We start from the raw sequence: 21,377 nt of genomic DNA, 5'->3' as shown, positions 1-21,377 counted from the left end.
CAGCCTTCAAGGATTATGTACCTGAACCCGGAGGTCCCTCTGCTCTAAAACACTTATCAAGGCCTGAGCATTAATTGGATAAGCTCTACCCGTGTTTGTTTTACAAAATGCATTACCTCGTATTTATTCAGATTGAATTCCATTTCTACTTTTTCAGCCCATTCATTCACCTCATCAAGATCCCTTTGTCATCTCACAAAACCTCCTTCACTGTCCATGATGCCACCCTCCAGCCTGCCAGCCCATCACACATGGCTGTCTGTAGAATATCTTACTTTTAAAATATTCTCACTTGCCAAACTTCCCTTTCCCTGTAAATAATTCCCTTCCCCAATCACATTTTCAAAGTTCCTGACTAATACGGTCAAGATTGGTCAGGCTCCATTTTATAACTTGCACTTGTGGACCAGGCCTGTCCTTTTCCAAAGCTATTTTCAAACTACTAGAACTGTGATCACTTTGGCAAAACGCTTTCCCAAATCTCAGTCCCTCTCCCTACCTTAATTCCCAAGTGGAGGTCAGGTTTTGCCCCTTTCTCTTTTCAGGCCATTTACATATTGATTGGGAGTTTTCTGGAACACAATTACCAAATTCCTCCCTTGCAAACACTGAACACTGGCAGTCCCAGTCTAGGTTTGGAAAGTTCATAAACGCTACTATAACAGCCCTATTATTATGGTTGATATTTAAGGTGTCCCGACATATTTGTTCCTCAGTCTGCCACAGATTATTCGGGGTCAGCAGTCGCATCGTATCAAAGTGATGACCCATTCTTATTTCTCAGTTCCACGAACATAGCTTCACTGGGCAATCCACAGGAATATTCTCTCTAAGTACTGCTGTGATGATTCATGCAATCAAAACCCACCACCACACGTCCTCTCTTGCCTCCCCTTCCTGCAGCATCTCCACCTTGAAACAATGAACTGTCAGTCCTGCCCCTCCCTCAGCTGTGTTTCTGTAATAACTATAATATCCCAGTCCCATGTTCCAATCCATGCCCTGAGTTCATCTTCCTTAGCTGTCTGGCCCCTTACATTGAAATTAATGCAGTTTAATCATCAGTTTTCCCCCATTCCCTGCTATGTTCTTGCCTGCCTTGTCTGCTGAAATTGCTGTCTTTAACTCGTGTACCAGCCTCAATCATCTTTCTGGCCTTATGTTTATTTAAGGTCCAACACCCTGCCAGACTGGGTTATATCCTCTCAAGCAGCTCTAGCAATTCACCCCACCAGGATATTTGTCCCTCTCCCGCTCCCAGTTCAGGTGCCATTCCCACCCTGTCACCCTGTGCTGACACCTTCAGGGATCTATGGACTTGTCCACCAAGGTCCCTGTATTCCTCAGTACTCCGCAAGGACCTACCGTTTATTATGTCTGTACTTCGCTTATCGTACCTCCCACAGTGTATTGCCTCATTTCGATCAGAACTAAACTCTGCTTCGATTATCATCCAATCGACATCGGACTGCAGACAGAGACCATCCTCCTCACTGTGAACAACACCCTCACCTTTCATGTCATCTGCACACCGACTAATGATACCTTCTGCTTTCACATCTGAGTTATTAATGTTCAATGATTCCTGCACAGTTTCCTGTGGTACACCCGGTGGTGAAAGTATGCTATCCACCAATTTTGCATCCAATTTGCCAACTTGCCTTGGAACCCAGTCCTTTTGAACCAGCCTTCCATGTTGGATCTTGTTTAAGGACTTAGTCAAGTCCATGTAAACCACATCATCTGCAGCGCCTTCATCAATATACTTAAGCATCATTTTAAAAAAAAAGCTGAATTGAATTCCTCGGACAGTATCTTCCTCTGCCAAATCCATGATGACTAAACCAAGTTGATCCTTACCCTTGCAAGTGTTGATTCATCCTCACAATTGTTTCCAATAATTTCCCTCCTCCTGCTGTCAGACTATCTGCTCTGTAATTACCTGGCCTATCCCTGCTGCCCTTCTTGAACAAAGGAACCATATTAGCGATCCTCCAGTCATTCAGCACTTCACCTGTGGCCAGCAAAGTATTATATTTATCCAGCAATTTCTGGGTAATTAGCATGGGGTCAAAGAATGCTGGTCCAGGCAGTGACACCCACATCCCATGAATGAATAAATAAAAATACATATGTCCCTCCCTACCTCTGCAAACCCCTCCAGCTGCAGCAATCCGTACTGGCTTTGTAACACCGTTCAGGCCCTGACCTCTCTCTGTCACTCTCTCACCACCTCCAGCACCTTCACTTCTCCATGTTCGTATCGTGTCAATAAAACTTGGCAACGATTCCCCTTCCCATTGCCCCCCCTCCTGCTAGCAGACCCATTGCAATCCCTTTAAAACTTACTGTAAAACTCTCTCTCACTTCAGGATTTTTAGTACTTTGTGGTGATCTTCTCAGCCTCATAATCTAATATGATCCATTTTGTCCTGAGTGAGGTACTGGTGGGGATTTTTTGCTGGGTTTTTGTCTGTTTCAGTGGAATATCCTTTTGTTGAGTATTTTTCACTGTTCCTTCAAATGTTTTCCACTGTTCATTTACAGGCGCATATTTCAGTCTGTTTAGTCTGTTTATTTTGGTCAGTTCTCCTCTCCAACTAAGGTAATTGGCTATTTTTGTTTCTAGTTGTAGCTTGTCCTTTCTGTGTTTCACTTTAAAACTTTATAGTTCTTTAAACTGCACATTATCACAATTTCCCAGAGGATCTCTCCAGGTGACGTTACTCATTCACTAAGTTTTATCACACAACAGTCGCTCTGAGACAGTTACGTCCCTCGCCAGTTACACAATCTGTTATTCTAAGAAACACTGAAAAAAATTCTCTGAACTCCTCTTCCAATGTCACTGTTGTCAGTGTGATTGTCCCAGACTTTGCGAATATTAACGTTTCACTGAGTGTTCACCATGCTTGTATTGCCCTCCATATGAATATTTGTTTTTCCAATCTGTACAACCCACGTTTTCTCTGTAATCTGCTCCATTCACCTGAAACATTCCTGTCTATGTAAAACACCCCATCCTACCAACATCCTTATCCCTGTAAACTGCTCCATTCCTCCCAAACTCCCCATCTCCATGAACCCCTGTAGGCCCGACAGCTCTCCACATTTCTGTAACCTCCTGTGGCTCAAAGGTCCTCCCTCCCTGTGAAACCACCTCCAGTTCCCACACCCCTCCCAGTCTGGGTCATCCGCTCCAGATCAGGCCATTGCTGTCTCTGTTACCTCATGCAACCTTAGCAACGCCTCATATTTGTGTCTCTTCATTCAGATCGCATCCTCTCCCGCTTCCCGAACCCTCTTGCTGCCATCATAACCCTTGCTATTTAGAAAATGGAATAGCACATTCCAGTACAAGTCCTTCCGCCCTCAATATTGTGCTGACCTTTTATCCTACTCTGAAGATGAAACGAACCTACATATCTTACATATTACTATCATTGATGTGCCTATCCAAGAGTTGCTTAGATGTCTGTAATGTGTCTGAATCTACTACCACGGCTGGCAGTCCATTCCACGCACCCACCACACTCTGTGTAAATAACGTACCAGTCCCGTCCATGCCGACAGGATATCCCAACCAATCTAGTCCTACCTGCCAGCACTTGGCCCATATCCTTCTGATATCTAAGCTAAACCTTCCGCCAATTACCTGAAATTTATGTCCCCTTGTGATTACCATTTCGCCATGTGAAGTAGTCTCTGGTTATCCACTCTATCTATGCCTCTCATTCCCTTGTACACCTCTATCAAGTCACCATTCTTCCTCCTTCGCTGTGATCAGAAAAGCCCTAACTTCCACAATCTACCTTCTATGGGCATGCCGTCCAGTCCAGGCAGCATCCTGCTAAATCTCCTCTGCACTGTCTTTAAAGGTTCCACGTCCTTCCTACAATGAAGCGAACAGAACTGTTCACAATATTCGAAGTGTGGTCCAACTGAGGATCTGTAGAGCTGCAGCAAAATCTCACATCTCTTAAATTCAATCCCCCTGCCAATGAAAGCCAACACACCATCCGCCTTCTTAACAGCCTGTCAACTTGGGTGGGAACTTGAGGGACACAGGATCCTTTTGTTCCTGCACGCTGCTAAGAATCCTACCTTTAACCACGTAAAGGTTTTCTGCAGAATCCTCCAATCGAAAACTATCCCTATCTTTGTAAGTTCCTCCAGTCCCTACAACACTCATAAACTGTGAAACCTTCTCAAGTCCATATATTCCTAATGTCTGCAATATCCTCCTGTCCTGATGTCACTCCATATCTCTGTTACCCCCACCATCCTGCAGTGCTCTTCTGGGGAACATTGCAGAGGAAGGAGGAGTTGGAGAGTCTGGGCCATGTTACAAGGTATGAAGGGCTGCAGAACTTGGAGGATGGTACAAATGTCGGAAGGGACGTGGGACTTGAAGAAGGTTAGGTGTTCTGGGATTCATTGAACCTGCAGGATAGGACAAGGGATGGCTTGTGGAACCTGGAGGATATTATGATTTGAACCACAGGTAATTTTTGATTGGAACATTCAGCCGATCTTATAGTCATAGAGATGTACAGCATGGAAACAGACCCTTCATTCCAACCCAGCCATGCCCACAGGATATTCTAACCCAATCTAGTCCCACCTGCCAGTACCTGGCCTATCTCCCTCCAAACCCTTTCTATTCATATATACATCCAAATGCTTCTTAAATGTTGCACTTGTACCATCTGTAAGACTGGCTGAAAGATCCAATCAAACATTACCTGTGGTTCAAATCATAACATCCTCCAGGTTCCCCAACCCATTCATGGTCCCATCCTGCAGATCAGATATCCCAACCCAATGTAGTCCCACCTGCTAGCACCCAGCTCATCTCCATCTAAACCCTTCCTATTCATATACCCATCCAGATGCCTTTTAACTGTTGCAGTTGTACTAGCCTCCACCACTTCCTCTGGCAGCTCATTCCATATACTTACTATCCTCTGCGTGAAAATGTTGCCCCTTTTTATCTTTTATATCTTTCTACTCTCACCCTAAACCTCGCCCTATAATTCTGGATTCGCACACCCCAGGAGAAAGCCTTTGTCGATTTACCCTATCCATGTCCCTCTTGATTTTATAAACCTCGATGAGGTCACCCTCAGCCTCCAACTCTCCAGGAAAAACAACCACCACCTGTTCAAACTCTCCCTATAGCTCATCCCTGGCAACGTTGTTGGAAATCTTTTCTGGACCCTTTCAGGTTTCACAACATCCTTCCGATCGGAAGTAGAACAGAGTTGCATGCAGCATTCCAAAAGTGGCCTAACCACTGTCTTGTACAGCCACAACATGACCTCCCAACTCCTGTACCCAATACTCTGACCAATAAAGGAATGCATACCAAGCACCTTCTTTGTTATCCTAACTACCTGTGACTCTACTGTCAAGGAACTCTGTATTTCATTTGAAAGATTTCATAGACAGGTAGAGTGGCCCGAGGTCTTCTGGGTAATGCTAGTTCAGTCTAAGCTGGTAAGCAGAGCCAGTGAAATATTTGCAGCGCTGTCTCTCGAATGGTCGAGTGATAATGCACATGTCAAACAGGCTATTTTAAGTGCTTATGGATTGCTTATGAAAGGGAAGCCACTACAATTCCCTTTACCGTACCATTGCTATCTGTCAAAGCTCTTTCAGGTCTATATCCTCCGAATTGTTGAAACCTGCTCTCACAATTGCAACTCCCGTTATTTCCTAACATTGTTGAGTCTCTAAAACCATCCCTTTCAGGTTAATCTCCTCCACTGCATATAACACTCCAAGCCTGTGTAATCTGTTCAATTCCTTCAGTTCCTATATACCTATGAAGAGGTGTGACTGCTTTGTGGCCATTGTATCCTCATTTATATCTGCAAAAGGCTCTGCTCACTGTAGCATATCCTATGCCCATAAGTGAATCTGGTCTCTCATAAGACTCTCTATCACTCTCTCCTCCAGTCTCTACAAGCTTCCCTATCCCTGTCGTATCTTGCAGCATGCACACCACGCACTCTCTCTGACATACCTTCCAGTGCATAAATTCATCTCTCCTTCTAACTGTATCCAGTCTACAACTTCATCCCTGTCTGTGCAACATCCTCCAGTCCATATACTCCTCTCTATTGCTGCAGCATTCTCCAGCTTATATCATCTTCCATGTGCTTGCAACATTCTCCAGTCCATACGACCCTCCCTTTCCCTGTAATATTCTCCAGTCCATACGACCCTCCCTTTTCCTGTAATATTCTCCAGTCCATACTACCCTCCCTTTCCCTGTAATATTCCCCAGTCCATACCATCCACCCTATCACTGTGATATTCTCCAGATCCCACAACTGTTGTTAAATGTACGACATCCTGGAATCCTGTGAATGTTTCTATGCCCTGATCAACGTTGTCCATGTAACGATCCACAACCCTACACACATCCCTATCTCTGGAATCTCATCAAATACGCTTTATCTCTCTATCTTCCTCTAAACAATAAAATGTTTTCTCCTGCGAACAATCTGTAGCAACTGTAACTATGTTTAACCCTGCAACATTGTCACACCCCCAAACATCTCTCCCACTCTGTGACCTCTAACCATCCCTCAAAGGCCCTCTCTCGGTGACACGCGCCATGCATTTGCAACAAGGCAGATGGAATGACAGCATTAACTGAAGGGAACAGATATGATCGAACTGTTATTGTGGAGGTGTGGCTGCAGCATGACCATCGCTGGGATGTGTTTATTGAGGGGTTGGAGGGATTTAGGCAGGATCAGCAAAAAACCAATCAAGGTCCCGTTTTGTTGTGAAGAAAGGACGCAGTCAGTGCATTAATGAGACAGCCAATTTAACGTGGGAATCAAAATATAGAGTCATTTTGAATCGACAGCTTCCAAATAGCAAGGGAGATCTGGGAGATCAAATCACAATCCATGTATGTTGTTAAGTCGGATGCAATATTTTCTTGGTGATAGTAGACAGAGGCATGTGCAGTGGTCAATTTCTGATTGGACGTCTGTTTCACAAGGATCAGTGCTGTGATGTCTGTGTGTAATTTATATCTGTGATTCAGATGAAAAGGTCAGCAGTTTGAGTGGTAATTTTGCAGTCGACATTTGGAAAGGCATGTAATGATTAGGGATAGATAGGGGAATTGTGGATAGTGAGGAAGAGTGTTCATGGTTGCAGCAGTACATACATCAGCTGTAATGTTGGGCAGAGATGTGGCAAATTGAATTTCATCGGGACAGGTGTGAAGTGATATATTTATGAAGTCATATGGAAGAGAGAAGTACACTAATTGACTAGTTGGAAACATTGATAAACAGAGAGACATTGGAAGCAAAGCCATAGCTCCCTAAAAATAACAACACAACAGGATGTGGTGGTCGAGGGGGAGTATGGCATGCTAACCTTTATTGGGCACAGTATTGAGTACAGACTTTTGCATGTCATGTTGTGACTGAATGAAACTTCATTCGACCATGTTTGGAAAGTTGCGTGTCATTCTCATCGACACACCACAGGAAGGATGTGGAGGTTTTGGGGAGGTTCCAACAGAGGGTTGGCAGAATATTGCCTGGATGACTGTGTTTAAGGAGGTTGGACGCAGTTGGATTGTTTTGCGAGAATATCCGAGTCTGAGGGGTGACCTGGTACAGGTAAAGAGCATGAGGAGAGGCGTAAATAGTGTGGATAGTTGGAATCCTCCTTCCAATGTCGAAATATCAAATACTAGGGCGCATCGGTTTAAGGTGAGAGTGAGAAGTTTTAAGTGAGATGAATGAGGCCAATTGTCTTTACCGAGCAATGTGATTATTGAGGGGTTGTAGGGATTTAGGCAGGATCAGCAAAAAAACAAACAGGAGGTGGGAGAGGTGGCAACAAGAGCAAACATTTGAAGGGCATTTAGACAGAAACATGAACAAACAGAGAATAGAGGGATATCGCCCATGTGCAGACAGATGGGATTAGTTGAGAATAGCATCATGGTCAGCACAGCCATGGTGGGCCGAAGGGCCTATTACTCTGCTGTACTGCTCGATTTTCTAACTTAACGACATCTAACCTGTCAAAGCCCCTCCGAATCCTGGATGTTTCATTCAATTTCTCTCCCATTCTTCAAAACTCCAATAGGTTCAAGGGCAATCACCTCCACCTCTTCTCATTGGAAAATCCCGCCATCTCCAGGATCAGCCGAGCGAACCTTCCCTGGCCTGCCTCCAACACAAGAATGTCTTTCCTTAGGGCACACATACTATTCATTATAATCTAGGTGTGGTCTGACTTGTACCTTGCATCGTTTTAGCAAGACCTCCCTATATTTAGACTCCATTCCCTTTGCCTTCTCGATTACTTGCTGGTCCTGTAAGCTACCTGTTTCAGATTGAATCACAAGGATTCCCAAAATCCTTTGTGCAGTCAGTCTGAAACCAAACGGTGTTAGCCTGACAGTAAGTCGGGAACGTGCTGGAATGTGCTATAAAGAATATGACAATAAATGAGAACTAGATACTTAGAAACAATGTGAGATGTATGATTTTATAAAAGGGGAATATTTTTAAATCTGTTGCATCCTATATTTTGGTGTGACCATAAATGGCAGAATAGATAAGGGTGGGGAAGGCTAGTTGCAGTAGAGGGATATTTGAAATTTCAGAAGCATTTTGACAAGTTTCAACAAGGGCTAAAAATTAGCTCGTGAGAGAATAGGGCCCCTGAAAGGTGAATGAGGCTGTCTGTGTGGAATCACTGCTGATGGGGGAGATACTGAACAAGTATTGTGTGTTAGGCTTTACTGTGGTGAAAGACATGGAAGCTCGGGAACTTGGGAAAATACATAGGGATGTCTTGAAAAGAGTTCACATTGGAGAACAGGAGGTGCTGGATGTCTTAAAATGCAAAAGTTAGATAAAACCTTTGGACATGATCAGATATACCCCAGCGCCTTGTGAGAAGCGAGGGAGGAAATTGCAGGGCCCCTCTCAGAGATATTTGTATCATCGACAGCTACTACGGACCAGTGAGACTGATGGCAGGGGTGGTAAGTTGTTGGATGAGATTCTGAGAGAAACGATCATCGTGCATTTGGAAAGGTAAGGACAGATTAACGATCGTCAGCATGGCTTTGTGCATGGGAAATCATGCCTCAAATGTGAGTGTGGAGGTAGACAAGTGAGAGGTCAAAGCAGAGCAGTACACGATGTCCACATGAACTTTAGCAAGGCCTTTGACAAGGTTCTACATGGCAGACTGGTTAGTAAGTTTAGATCAGACATAACCAGGGAGCGCTCACCAACTGGATACAAAACAGATTGACTATAGGAGACAGAACATATTCATAGAGGGTTTCTGCCCAAACTGCAGGCCTGTGACCAACGGTGTGCCATGGGGTTCGGTGCTGGGTCACTGTTGTGCATCATTTATATAAACAGATTGGATGATAATACAGGATCCATGATTAGCAAGTTTGTGAGTGAGACTGAAATTGGTGATAATGTGGACAGTGAAGAGGGATATCGAAGAGTACAATGGAATCAACAGTACTGCTGGACCACTGAGGTTAGGAATAACAGGTGGAGAAATGCAAGATGTTGTATTGTGGTAAAGCAGACCAGGCTGGACTTGTACAATTAATGTTTGGGCCTTGGATATTGTTGTGAATCATTTCATTGACCCAGGGATGCAGGTACACAGTTTTTTGAAAGTAGCGTCACGGGTAGACAGGCTGGTGAAGCAGGCGTTTGGGATGGTCACCCTTCATTGGGCAGAGCATTGAGAGTAAGAGTTGGGATGTCATGGTTTATCTGTAGAGGACATTAGTGAGGCCACTGTATAAGCATTGTTGATTATCTGGAAAAAATCAACTTGTTCACGTATGTCCTTTAGGGAGGGATATATGATATTTTTACCTGGTCTGGCTCACATGTGACTCCAGTCCCACAGCAATATGGCTCGCTCTGAGTTGCCTCTGGGCAATTAGCAGGAGGGCAATGGATGCTGGTCCATCCGGTGATATCCTTAGGCCTTGAATGAATCAATGAAATACACATATGTCTATCCCTACCTTGGCAAACAGCTCTGCTGCAGCAATCCGTACTGGCTTTGTAACGTTGTTCAGGCCTTTGCCCCTCTCTGTAACACTCTCACCACCTCCAGCACCTTCAATTCCCCCTGTACCGCTACTCTGATTAAACACTGACAATATTTCCTCTTCCTACTGCACTCCTCCACATTGCAAAATGTTGGTTACTTCAGAATTGATCGGTTCTTTTTCATCTCTTAATCAAATCGGCCAAGACCGTCTGAAGTGGGAAGGAGCATTGGGAAGGTGTCAAGCACCTCGAGACTTTCTGTGGGGAAAACGGGAATCCAGGAGAAAACAGCACAAGGAGCGCGCTGTCATGTCAACACCCCACCCATCCCCTTTCCACGTTCACCTTCTGCCTCAAGTGTAACAGAGTCTGTGGAAGGCCACATCAGTCTGTACAGCCAACTCCAGACTCCCCCACCCCCACTGAGAGTGGGAGAGAGTCAGCCTCATCTGTGAGCCACTGCCAAAGAGATGATGAGATAGGAAGGTTGAATCCCCTCACAATTATCCCAGTGTCTTTGTTACAAATTCAAACAATTCCCTGTTGATGCAGTGTTTAATAATGTCATATCACTCAGTATCTCTCCATGTGGTATCCCTCACTGTGTCAGTCTATTTACTGCCTCTGTCAGCATTTCTCTCTCTTACAGATGGTCTGAGATCCTGAGTCAACAGAATTGTCCATTCCAGAGAGATGCAGCAGCACAGGCAAGGGATGGAGACTGGGATTATCGAGATCTCTGCTGGACTCAGTGCCACTCTGCATGTGTTATCCTCATTGCATCAGTCTAATTTCCCATTCTGTCTATTTCTGTCTCATGCAGGTCATCAGGATGTTCCTAACTCCTGTCTCATCCATCACCTCATTGAAACTGGTTGGTCAGCCAAGAGAAATGGAGAGGGAGATCTGGAGCTTTCAGTAATTCCTGCAGCTGGTAAGATCACTCACAGTAAACAGCACAGGGTGGAGGTAGACCAGGAAGACAGGACAGAGATATAGAGCTGGGTAAGGAACAGCAACATTCTAGACTTCATTCTCACCATCTTGTGAGGGTCCTGCTTTCACCTCTTCTGTACTAGTCCTCAATGCGACAGCACAGGGGATCGCAGGCATCAATCCTGGCCCATGCTGTGTTCGTGATCTCTGTAATATCCTCCAGTCCCGATAATCCTTCCTCTGTTTGAAATCTCCTCTAGTCCACATCATTCTCTGTGTCTCTGTCTCTGTCTCTGTCAGGTTCTCCAGTCCCTAACACCCTAATCCCTAACCTTCTCCAGTAGGTACTAAATTCCTTCATCCCTGTAAACCCTGACAGCCCTGTCTATCCCTGTAAGCTCCTCCCACCAATACCACCCTCCATGTCAATGTATTTGTCTTTAACCTCTCCATCCGCCCCTATCTATGTAATCTTCTCCAGCTCCTACAACCCTTCCTTAGCTGTTAAAAATTTGTAATCTCCTTATCCTTCTCCAATTCTTTGATCTTTATCTTGTTAAATTTCACCTTCATTCCCGACACCATACCCCTCCCGACCACAGGAACCTCTTTCAGTTTGTGCAACCCTCCCCATTTGTGTAACTGTCTTCAACCCAGTAACCTGGAATTCTCCATTGCCTTCCTATCTATGTAGCCTCCAGAGCCTAGAAGCCTTCTTATATCTGTAAATGTCTTCAATCACAACAACCTTCCATATCTCTGTTAGTATACACAATAATCTCCTAGATGAAACAGCCTCCTGTCTGTGTCTCTCAGTCTGCCTGCCTCTTCCTAACTCCATCCCTATCCCTCTCTCCAGAATCTAATCCAGCTCCCGCTCTCTGTAAATTCCTCCAATCCCCAAACACCTTTGTCCCTCTGACATTCTTGACCAGATGTAACTGTGTTTAATTCTTAGCCTCCCTATCTCTGTAACCTCTACCCATCTGTCCAACCCCCCACTACTGTGGTGCGACTCCCTGTATTCGCCATAAGGGAGATGGAATGACAGTGAACAGATCTGATGGAACTGTCATTACGGAGGTGTAGCTGCAGAATGACCATCGCTGGGAAGTGAATATTGAAGGGTTGTTTGCATAGAGTCATAGAGTCATAGAGATGTACAGCATGGAAACCGACCCTTCGGTCCAACCCACCCACGCTGTGCAGATATCCCAACCCAATCGAGTCCCAATATGCAGACTAGGCAAAAAGCTAACAAGGTATGAAGGAAGGATGAGGTTAATGCATTAATGAGACAATCATGTGGATCTGAATTTGAAAAGTAGAGTTGAGAATAAGCAAGCAGCAGCAATCGTTAGCAGGAATTCTTTTGTAGGCACCAAACAGTGATGGGAATGTCAGTATGGTTACAGTCAGGACACTGAATGTACTTATGGCAAGGGCAGTACAGTAACGGTGTGTGACAATGGTCTCCATGCCGACTGATCCAGCAACGAGCCTGTTGGATTGAATTTGTTGGTGTGAATATAAATGGCAGAATTGTAAGGGTGTAGGAGGGGTGTAGTGGTATAGGGGATATGGTATATTTGAATTATCAGAAGCCTTTATGCAAGTTTTAACAGGGAAAGGAACGGACAAAGGAAGCACATGGTGAGGGGAAGAAACTGACAGGACAGCGTACCTGCAGAGTTACTGCCTTTGCTGTTTGAATTCATGTATCGCTGGATATCGGAGTGCATTTATCAGATTTAAAGGTTACTGCAGATTATATCTGCAATAAATGCTTCTGCTTGTGAGTCCTATCAGATCGAATAGATTGGTTGGAGAGACAGTTTAAGACAATACAGAATTGGTAACACAACAGTATGTGATGGATGGCAGTTATAGGAAGAGGGACAGTCTCAGATAGAGTTACATAGATGGGTTAACTCCAAAAAAGGCAAGAGAGTTTAGTAGCTAGTGCAGGAGTCTTCTGTGGCTCTCCCTATTTTAAACAAATATGCTGTTTTGGAAAATGTAGCGGGTGATGGATTCACAGGGGAACGTTGCACAAACAGACAAGTTTGTGGTATGGAGACTGGCACTAATGCAACAAGGGATACGTCGGATTCCACGAAGTCAATTGTGTTAGGGGACTCGCTAGTCTGAGGTACAGACAGATGGTTCTGTGGACAGCAGAGAAATAAGCAGATTAGTGTGTTGCTTCCCTGGTGCCAGGATCAAGGATATCTCAGAAAGGATGCAGAATGTTCTGACAGGGGAGAGGGTCCAGCAAGAGGTCATTGACCAAATTGGAACCAACGACATAAAAAGGGAAAACGTTTGAGATTATGGACGGAGATTGCAGGGTGATAGGCAGAAATTTAAAAAAGAGGATCTTGACAGTAATAATATCTGTATTACACCCGGCGCTATGAGCTAGTGAGGACAGGAATAGAGGGATAGAGCAGATGAATACATGGCTTTGGAGCTGGTGTATGGGAGAAGTATTCACATTTTTGGATCACTGGAATCTCTTTTGAGGTAGAAGGAACCTGTACCAGAAGGACGGATTGCACCTAAATTGGAAGGGGGCGAATATACTGGCAGGAAGATTTGCCACAGCTGCTCGAGAGGTTTTAAACTAGTTTGGGTGGTGGGGGGTGGGGAGCTGGGGGCAGGGAGATAGTGAGGAAATAGATCAATCTGAGATTGGTAAACTGAGAACAGAAACGAGTCAAACAGTCAGGACGGGCAGGGACAAGGTAGGACTAATAAAGTAAACTGCATTTATTTCAATGCAAAGGGGCCAATTAGGGAAGGCAGATGAACTCAGGGCATGGTTAGGAATATGGGACTGGGATATCATAGCAGTTACAGAAACATGGCTCAGGGATCGGCAGGACTGGCAGATAATGTTCCAGGTTACAAATTCTACAGGAAAGATAGAAAGGAAGGGAGGACAGGAGGGGGAATGGAGTTTTTGATTAGGGATAGCATTACAGGGGTACTGAGGGATGATATTCCTGGAAATACATCGAGGGAGGTTATTTGGGTAGACCTGAGAAATAAGAACGGGATGATCGCCTTATTGGGATTGTATTATAGACTCCCTAATAGTCAGAGGGAAATTGAGAAACAAACTTGTGAGAAGATCTCAACTATCTGTAAGAAAGTAGGGTGATTATGGTTGGAGATTTTAACTTTCCAAACATAGACTGGGACTGCCGTAGCGTTAAGAGTCTAGATGGAGAGGAAGTTATTCAGTGTGTACAAGAAAATGTTCTGATTCAGTATGTGGATTAACCTACTAGAGAAGGTGCAAAACTTGACCTACTCTGGGGAAATAAGGCAGGGCAGGTGACTGAGGTGTCAGTGGAGGTGCACTTTGGGGCCAGCTACCATAATACCATTAGATCTTAAATAATTATGGAAATGGATAGACCAGATCTTAAAGTTGAAGTTATAAATTCGAGAAAGGCCAATTTTGACAGTATTTGGCAAGAACTTTCAAAACCTGATTGGGGGCAGATGTTCACAGGTAAATGGACGGCTGGAAAATGGGAAGCCTTCAGAAATGAGATAACAAGAATCCAAAGCAAGTATATTCCTGTTGGGATGAAAAGAAAGGCTGGTGGTATAGGGATTGCTGACTAACTAAACGGTTTGATTCATAAAAAGAAGGAAGCATATGTCAGGTATAGACAGGATAGATCGAGTGAATCCTTCGAAGAGTATAAAGGCAGTAGAAGTATACTTAAGAGGGAAATCAGGAGGGCAAAAAGGGGACATGAGATAGCTTTAGCAAGTAGAATTATGGAGACTGCAAAGGGTTTTTACAAATACATTAAGGACAAAATCATAACGAGGGAGAGAATAGAACCCCTCAAAGATCAGCAAGGCAGCCCTTGTGTGGAGATGCAGGAAATGGGGGAGATACTAAACGAGTATTTTGCATCAGTATTTACTGTGGAAACTGATATGGAAGATATAGAATGTCAGGAAATAGATGGTTACACGTTGAAAAATGTCCATATTACAGAGTAGGAAGTGCTGGATGTCTTGAAACGTGTAAACGTGGATAAATCCCCAGGACCCGAACAGGTGTACCATAGAACTCTGTGGGAAGCCAGAGGAGTGATTGCTGGGCTTCTTGCTGAGACATTTGTACCGTTGATAGTCATAGGAGAGGTGCCAGAAAACTGGAGTTTGGCAAACGTGGTGCCACTGTTTAAGAAGGGTGGTACGGACAAACCATGGAACTATAGGCCAGTGAGCCTGACGTCGGTGGTGAGCAAGTTGTCGAAGGGAATCCTGAAGGACAGGATGTACATGGAGTTGGAAAGACAAGGACTGATTAGGGATAGTCAACATGGCTTTAACCGTGGGAAATCATATCTCACGATCTTGATTGAGTTTTTTGAAGAAGTTACGAAGAGGGCAGAACAGTAGATGTGTTCTATATGGACTTCAGTAACGCGTTCGACAAGATTCTCCATGGAAGACTGGTTAGCAAGTTTACATCTCACGGAACACAGGGACAACTAGCCACTTGCATACAGAACTGGCTCAAAGGTTGAAGACAGAGGGTGGAGGTGGAGGGTTATTTTTTAGACTGGAGGCCTGTGACCAGTGGAGTACCACAAGGATCAGTGCTGGTTCCTCAATTTTTTATCATTTACGTAAATGATTTGGATGCGAGCGTAAGAGGTATTGTTAGTAAGTTTGCAGATGACAACAAAATTGGAGGTGTAGTGGACAGCGAAGAGGTTTACCTCAGAGTACAACAGGATCTTGATCAGATGGGCCAATGGGCTGAGAAGTGGCAGGTGGAGTTTATTTGAAATAAATGCGAGGTGCTGCATTTTGGGAAAGCAAAGTTTAGCAGGACTTCGACATTTATTGGCAATGGGTGTGTTGCTGAACAAAGAGACCTTGGAGTACACGTTCATTGGTCCTTGAAAGTGGAGTCGCCGGGAGGTAGGATAGTTAAGGTGGTGTTTGGTTTGCTTTCCTTTATTGGTCAGAGTATTGAGTTTTGGAGTTGGGAGGTCATGTTGCGGTTGTACGGGACACTGGTTAGGCCACTGTTGGAATATTGTGTGGAATTCTGGTCTCCTTCCTATCGGAAATATGTTGTGAAAATTGAAAGGGTTCAGGAAAGATTTACAAGGATGTTGACAGAGTTGGAGAATTTGAGGTATAAGGAGAGGCTGTACAGGCTGGGGCTGTTTTCCCTTGAGCGTTGGAGGCTGAGGGGTGACCTTCTAGAGATGTACAAAATTGTGAAGGGCATGGAGAGGATAAATAGAGAAAGTCTTTTCCCTGGCGTCGGGGAGTCCAGAACTAAAGGGCATAGGTTTAGGCTGAGAAGTGAAGGATGTTGGGTGGCACAGTGGTTAGCAATGCTCCCTCCCAATGCCATGAGACTCAGGTTCAATTCCCGCCTCAGGCTGTGTGGACTTTGCACATTCTCCCTATGTCTGCGTGGGTTTCCTCCCACAATCCAAACTTGTGCAGGCTAGGTGAATTGGCTATGCTAAATTGCCTGTACTGTTAGGTTAGGGGGATGGATCGGAGTGGTTTGTGCTTTGGTGGGTCGCTGTGGACTTGTTTCCACACTTAAAAAAATGAAAACGTGAAAGAGACCTAAGGGGCAACTTTTTCACACATACGGTGGTACGTGTATGGAATGAGCTGCCAGAAGATGTGGTGGAGGCTGGTACAATTGCAGCATTTAAAAGACATTTGAATGGTTATATGAATAGGAAGGGTTTGGAGGGATATGGGTCGGATGCGGGCAGGTGGGAATAGATTGGGTTGGATATCTGCTCGACATGGACGGGTTGGACTGAAAGGTCTGTTTCCATGCTGTACATCTCTATGCCTCGATAACTCACAGAGTGAGTTTGTAAATGCAATTAGTGTGAATGGTATTTGGAGCAATACATGTAATTGGAAAGTTAAAGTTAGGTTGGAGTTTGTTTAAAGGGATTGGAATAGAGAGGTAAAGGCATCATGAATCAGTTGCATAGAGTGTTGGTGAGAGTGTACCTGAGGTATTGAGTGCAGTGTCGGTGACCTAATCTAAGAAAGATGACACTGATCACAGAGGACGTGCAATGGACATTCTCCAGATTAATTCCTGAGATGACAAGATTTTCTGATGGGGAGATTTGTCCTGCGACCTCTCCAGTTTCAAAGCATGAGAGGTGATCGCAGTGAAATTTCAAAAATCTATGATTCATGTGATGAGGTGGAAATAAACAGGATGTTTCTCTAGCTGTCTACTCTATATTTAAGGCAAATAATGACAGGATAAGGGATATGCCATTTAAGACCGTAATAAGGAGGAAATTCTTCCCTCGGAGGGGACTGACTAACACAGGGGCATGGAAGCATGTTGGCAGGGCAAGATTAAGGAGAATCCCCAGATATTCTTCACGTATATCAAGTGGAACAGAACAACCAGGGAACATGTAGGGTCTATTAGTGACTTGGCAAGTTGTATCCAAACTCAACTTCATGGGAGAAGGCTGTTTGTGTGACTGGAGCCCAATTTCCCCGGTGTACCCGGTAGAGATCAGTGCTGTGTTCCGTATTATTTGTGGTATTCATAAGTGATGTGAATGTGAAGTGGGTAGGGGGAGTGTGATAAGTAAGTTTGTGTTTGACACAAAGATTGGCCGGGTGGTTGGCAGTGAGGAGGGAGGTCTTATATTACAGGAACATACAGATAGAATGGTCAGATGGTCAGATCAATGGCAAATGGAATGTAACTCTGATAAATATGAGGTGATGCACTTTGGAAGAAGGAAACAGACAGGGGAGGACTCAAAGAACGGCATCACACTAGGAAGCTCAGAGCGTGCTTCTCCACACATCCCTGAATGTGACTGGATATGATAATTGATGAGTTCGGCATGACTGTAGATAAAGCCTTTATTCATTGACCCAAAGATTATCCGAGTTTTATATAGCACTTCGGTAAGGCCAAATGAAATATTGTGTGCAGTTCTAGGAGCCGCGTTACAGGAAGGATGTGATTGTACTGGATGAGGTGCAGAAGAGATTCACCAGAATGCTCCCTGGGATGGACCATACGAGCTGTGGAGAGAGGCTGGGTAAGCTCGAGTTATTTATTTTGAAGCAGAGGAAGTTGAGTTGGAATGTAATTCAGATTTAAGATTACAAGGGGCATGGACAGGGTGAATAGACAACAGCTGTTCTTTTTAGTCAAAGTTTCAGGTTCTTTACAGAGTGAAACCAGGGAATGGAGAATGGAGAACAGAGAAACATGACACAGATACTTCACTTCTGCCTTCGCAGAAAAATGCATAAACAAAGCCTTCCCAGCAATAGGAGAAAACCTGAGTCTGATGAGAAAATGATGTGGAATGAAACTAGTAAATAAACTAATTTGGAGAAATTATTGGAACTGAAAATAATGGGCATAGAAAAAAAAACAACACAGATTGATGAAATGGGAAACATTTGAGAAACTCACTGGTAGATTAATTAAAGAAAATACAATAGAGGCACTGAACTAGGATTTTCAGCAAGGATTTTAATAGAGTCCCAACCCTAGTAAGCAAAGTAAAAGCACATGGGATGGGGGGTAATATATGAACATGGTGTTAAAATGGGAGTGTTGTCAGGAAACAATGAGGAGGAATAAATGGATGGGTTTCAGTTTGGAAGGCTCATGAGGCATCGCAATGAATGGTGATGGGGCGCCAGATATTCACAATACATCTCAAACATCTCGTTGAGGGATTCAAATGCAAAGTTTCCAAGTCTGCTGAAGGAACGAGGATTTTGAAAGTGAGGAGAATGTGAAAAAAACTTAAAGGAGAATGAAACAAACGGAGTGAATGAGTAAACATGTGGCAGATGAAGAGCAGTGTGGATAGATATGATGTTGTCTACTTTGTTGTGAAACACTAAAGTTCCAGCCAACCATTGGAAAAGGAAGTGGTTGAGAAATGTCGATCTATGAAGGGAACTGTACTTTTCTTCTGTTATTATTTAGACAGACATCTGTGTTCCATGCAGGGCAGTGAGTTCTGCAGAAAGAAGCCAATACAGGGAATACATTGGCACACAGACCAGTTTACACAGACTCACCAAGTGGGGAGCTGTAACATTGAAAAGGATCTGGGATCTCCCTGTACACCAGTCACTGAAAGCAATATTGAAGGAGCAGAAAGCAGTCAGGAAGATAAATTGTTGTTGACCATCATTTCAGAGGGACTGGAGTCCAGGGGTAAGGGTGTCTCAGTGCAGCTGTACAGGCCCTTGGTGAGACCTGAACTCGAACATTGTGCAGTGTTGTGTGCAGTTTTGGTCTCCGTACCTAATAAAGGACAAACCTGACATTGAGGGAGTGCAGCGAAGGATGACCAGACTGATCTCTGGGATGACAGACTTTTTGTGGAGCAGAGTTTGGGGCAACTGAGCCTGTATCGCATGGGGTTTAGGAAAATGAGTGGAGATCTCAGTGAGATATATAAAACACTGACAGGGTGAGGTATATTGGAAGCAGTGATGATAATTCTCCTGGCTGGGAAGTCTAAAACAAGAGGCCGCAGTATTAAATACAGATGGGTCACATTGCATTTAGATACGAATAAATGTCTGCACTCAGAGACTGGTGAACCTGGGAATTCTCTCTCACATAAGGCTGTGGAAGACAAGGCACTAAAGACTAATAAGGATGTCTAGATACCAAAGGATGGGGGAGAGGGCAGGAGTATGGTGTAGAAATAAAGGGTCAGCCATCATTATATTGAATTGGATAGCAAACTCGACAGACCAAGGGGACGACCACAGTTCCTATTTTATAGCTTCACAAGGTTAATCACATTAAGGGGTGTTTAAAGTGTGTGGGGAAAGTGGATTGAGGAGATGTTCAGACATTAACTAGAATGGGGCAGGCTCAGTGTGCTGTATGGCCTATTACATTCCCGATGTTTCTGTGCGGTTTGTGGGAAAGCTCTGTAAATGTTGTCACAAGTTCACAGATGTTAGGAAGGACGTCTCTGCTGGCTCAACAGGACTGTGTTTCCCGTTCCCTTTTCCATACCGAGGTTGGGGGCTGGGTGTTCTGTCAGGTTTTATCCTTTTAGACTTCAGAGCAGTTTGATACGATAGAGTGTCTTGCTTGGCCTTTTCAGAGACCATTGAAGAGTGCATCACATGTCTGTGTGTTTGGAGTCACTTTTAGGCCAGACCAGGAAAGCACGGGAGATTCACTTCCTGAAAGTACATTGGGGAAGGAAATTGGTGTTTACAATCGACATTGACTTCAAGGCCATTGTTACTGACACCAGATTTGAGATCTCGATATTTTATTAATTGTTTTTAACTTCAACCAGCTGCCAGAGCATTAGCCTGGTTTGGATTATTCATCCAGTGACTTTTCCCAAACAGCACCATCTCCACATGGGGACCGATCGGAAACCACACTGAGCAAGTTTATGTCTGTGCTGCTTGACAGCTCTATCAAAACGAGCTCCCAATTTGACTATCATGATGAGGCTGAGAGGGTTGTAATTGTCCAGATTGTAATTATTCGCCGACACTGAGTAATTTTCCACATTGCCAGGGAGATGTCAGAGTTGTAGCTGGAAGGAAACCGCTTCCCCAGGGGCACGGCTTGTTGTACAGCACAAGTCTTCAGTCCTATTGCAGGAATGGGGTCAGGACTCATTGCATTTGCCTCTCTACTGTGTTCAGCTTTTTCTTCATGGCACGTGCAGCGAATTGAATTGGTTGAAGACTGATCTGTGATCCTGTGGGCATCATGATGACGGTGAATTGAATCATCGACTCAACACCCCTGGCTGAGGATGGTACAGATACTATTTCCTTGTTTTTTACACTGATGTGCAGAGCTGATCCATTGATAGAATGGGGATAATTGTGGAGCCCTCTCTAACAGTTAGTTGTTTAATCGACTATCACGGTTTTTGGCCGGATGTGGCAGGCTGCAGAGGTTTCATCGGGGTGTATTGACCTTGTGACAATTTTTGTCTCTCGATCATACGATTTGGTTTTATTTGATTTGATAGGATTCATTGTCGCATGTATCTAAGTAGAGTGAAACTCTTTGTTTATACACAGTTCTGGCAGATCATAGTGAGGGTTGGAGCTGCCTTTTTTTAGAGACATGAAGTGGCCGAAATTTAAAAGTCTACTTCAGCTGTCTGTTTCTGAAGAGCCACAAAATAGACAGAAATTAAAATAGATTGCTTCAGCATCAGTGAAAAAAAGGGCCTTTGAAAAGTGAATTATTCCAAAGCAAAAGAAAGGATAATCTGATTCGCAAGATTTTGAAACATGCCAATATAGTGGTAAAGAAGGTTCTTT

General features: G+C 44.1%; 1 long non-coding RNA gene across 1 annotated transcript in view; it reads left to right on the top strand.

Annotated features, from left to right (window-relative positions):
- The window catches only part of LOC140454082 (uncharacterized), a 70,704-nt gene extending 52,480 nt beyond the window's left edge, over window positions 1–18,224 (top strand). The window contains exons 6-7 of the long non-coding RNA XR_011952632.1: window positions 10,912–11,093; window positions 18,022–18,224. This is a non-coding gene — a long non-coding RNA (uncharacterized lncRNA). The remainder of the gene's footprint in view (window positions 1–10,911; window positions 11,094–18,021) is intronic.
- The last annotated feature ends 3,153 nt before the right edge of the window (window positions 18,225–21,377 follow it).

The sequence above is a fragment of the Chiloscyllium punctatum genome, chromosome 28, assembly GCF_047496795.1.
Source record: "Chiloscyllium punctatum isolate Juve2018m chromosome 28, sChiPun1.3, whole genome shotgun sequence".
NCBI lineage: Eukaryota > Metazoa > Chordata > Chondrichthyes > Orectolobiformes > Hemiscylliidae > Chiloscyllium > Chiloscyllium punctatum.
Note: the sequence above shows the minus strand (reverse complement) of the source record. Positions and strands in the feature narration are given on the sequence as shown.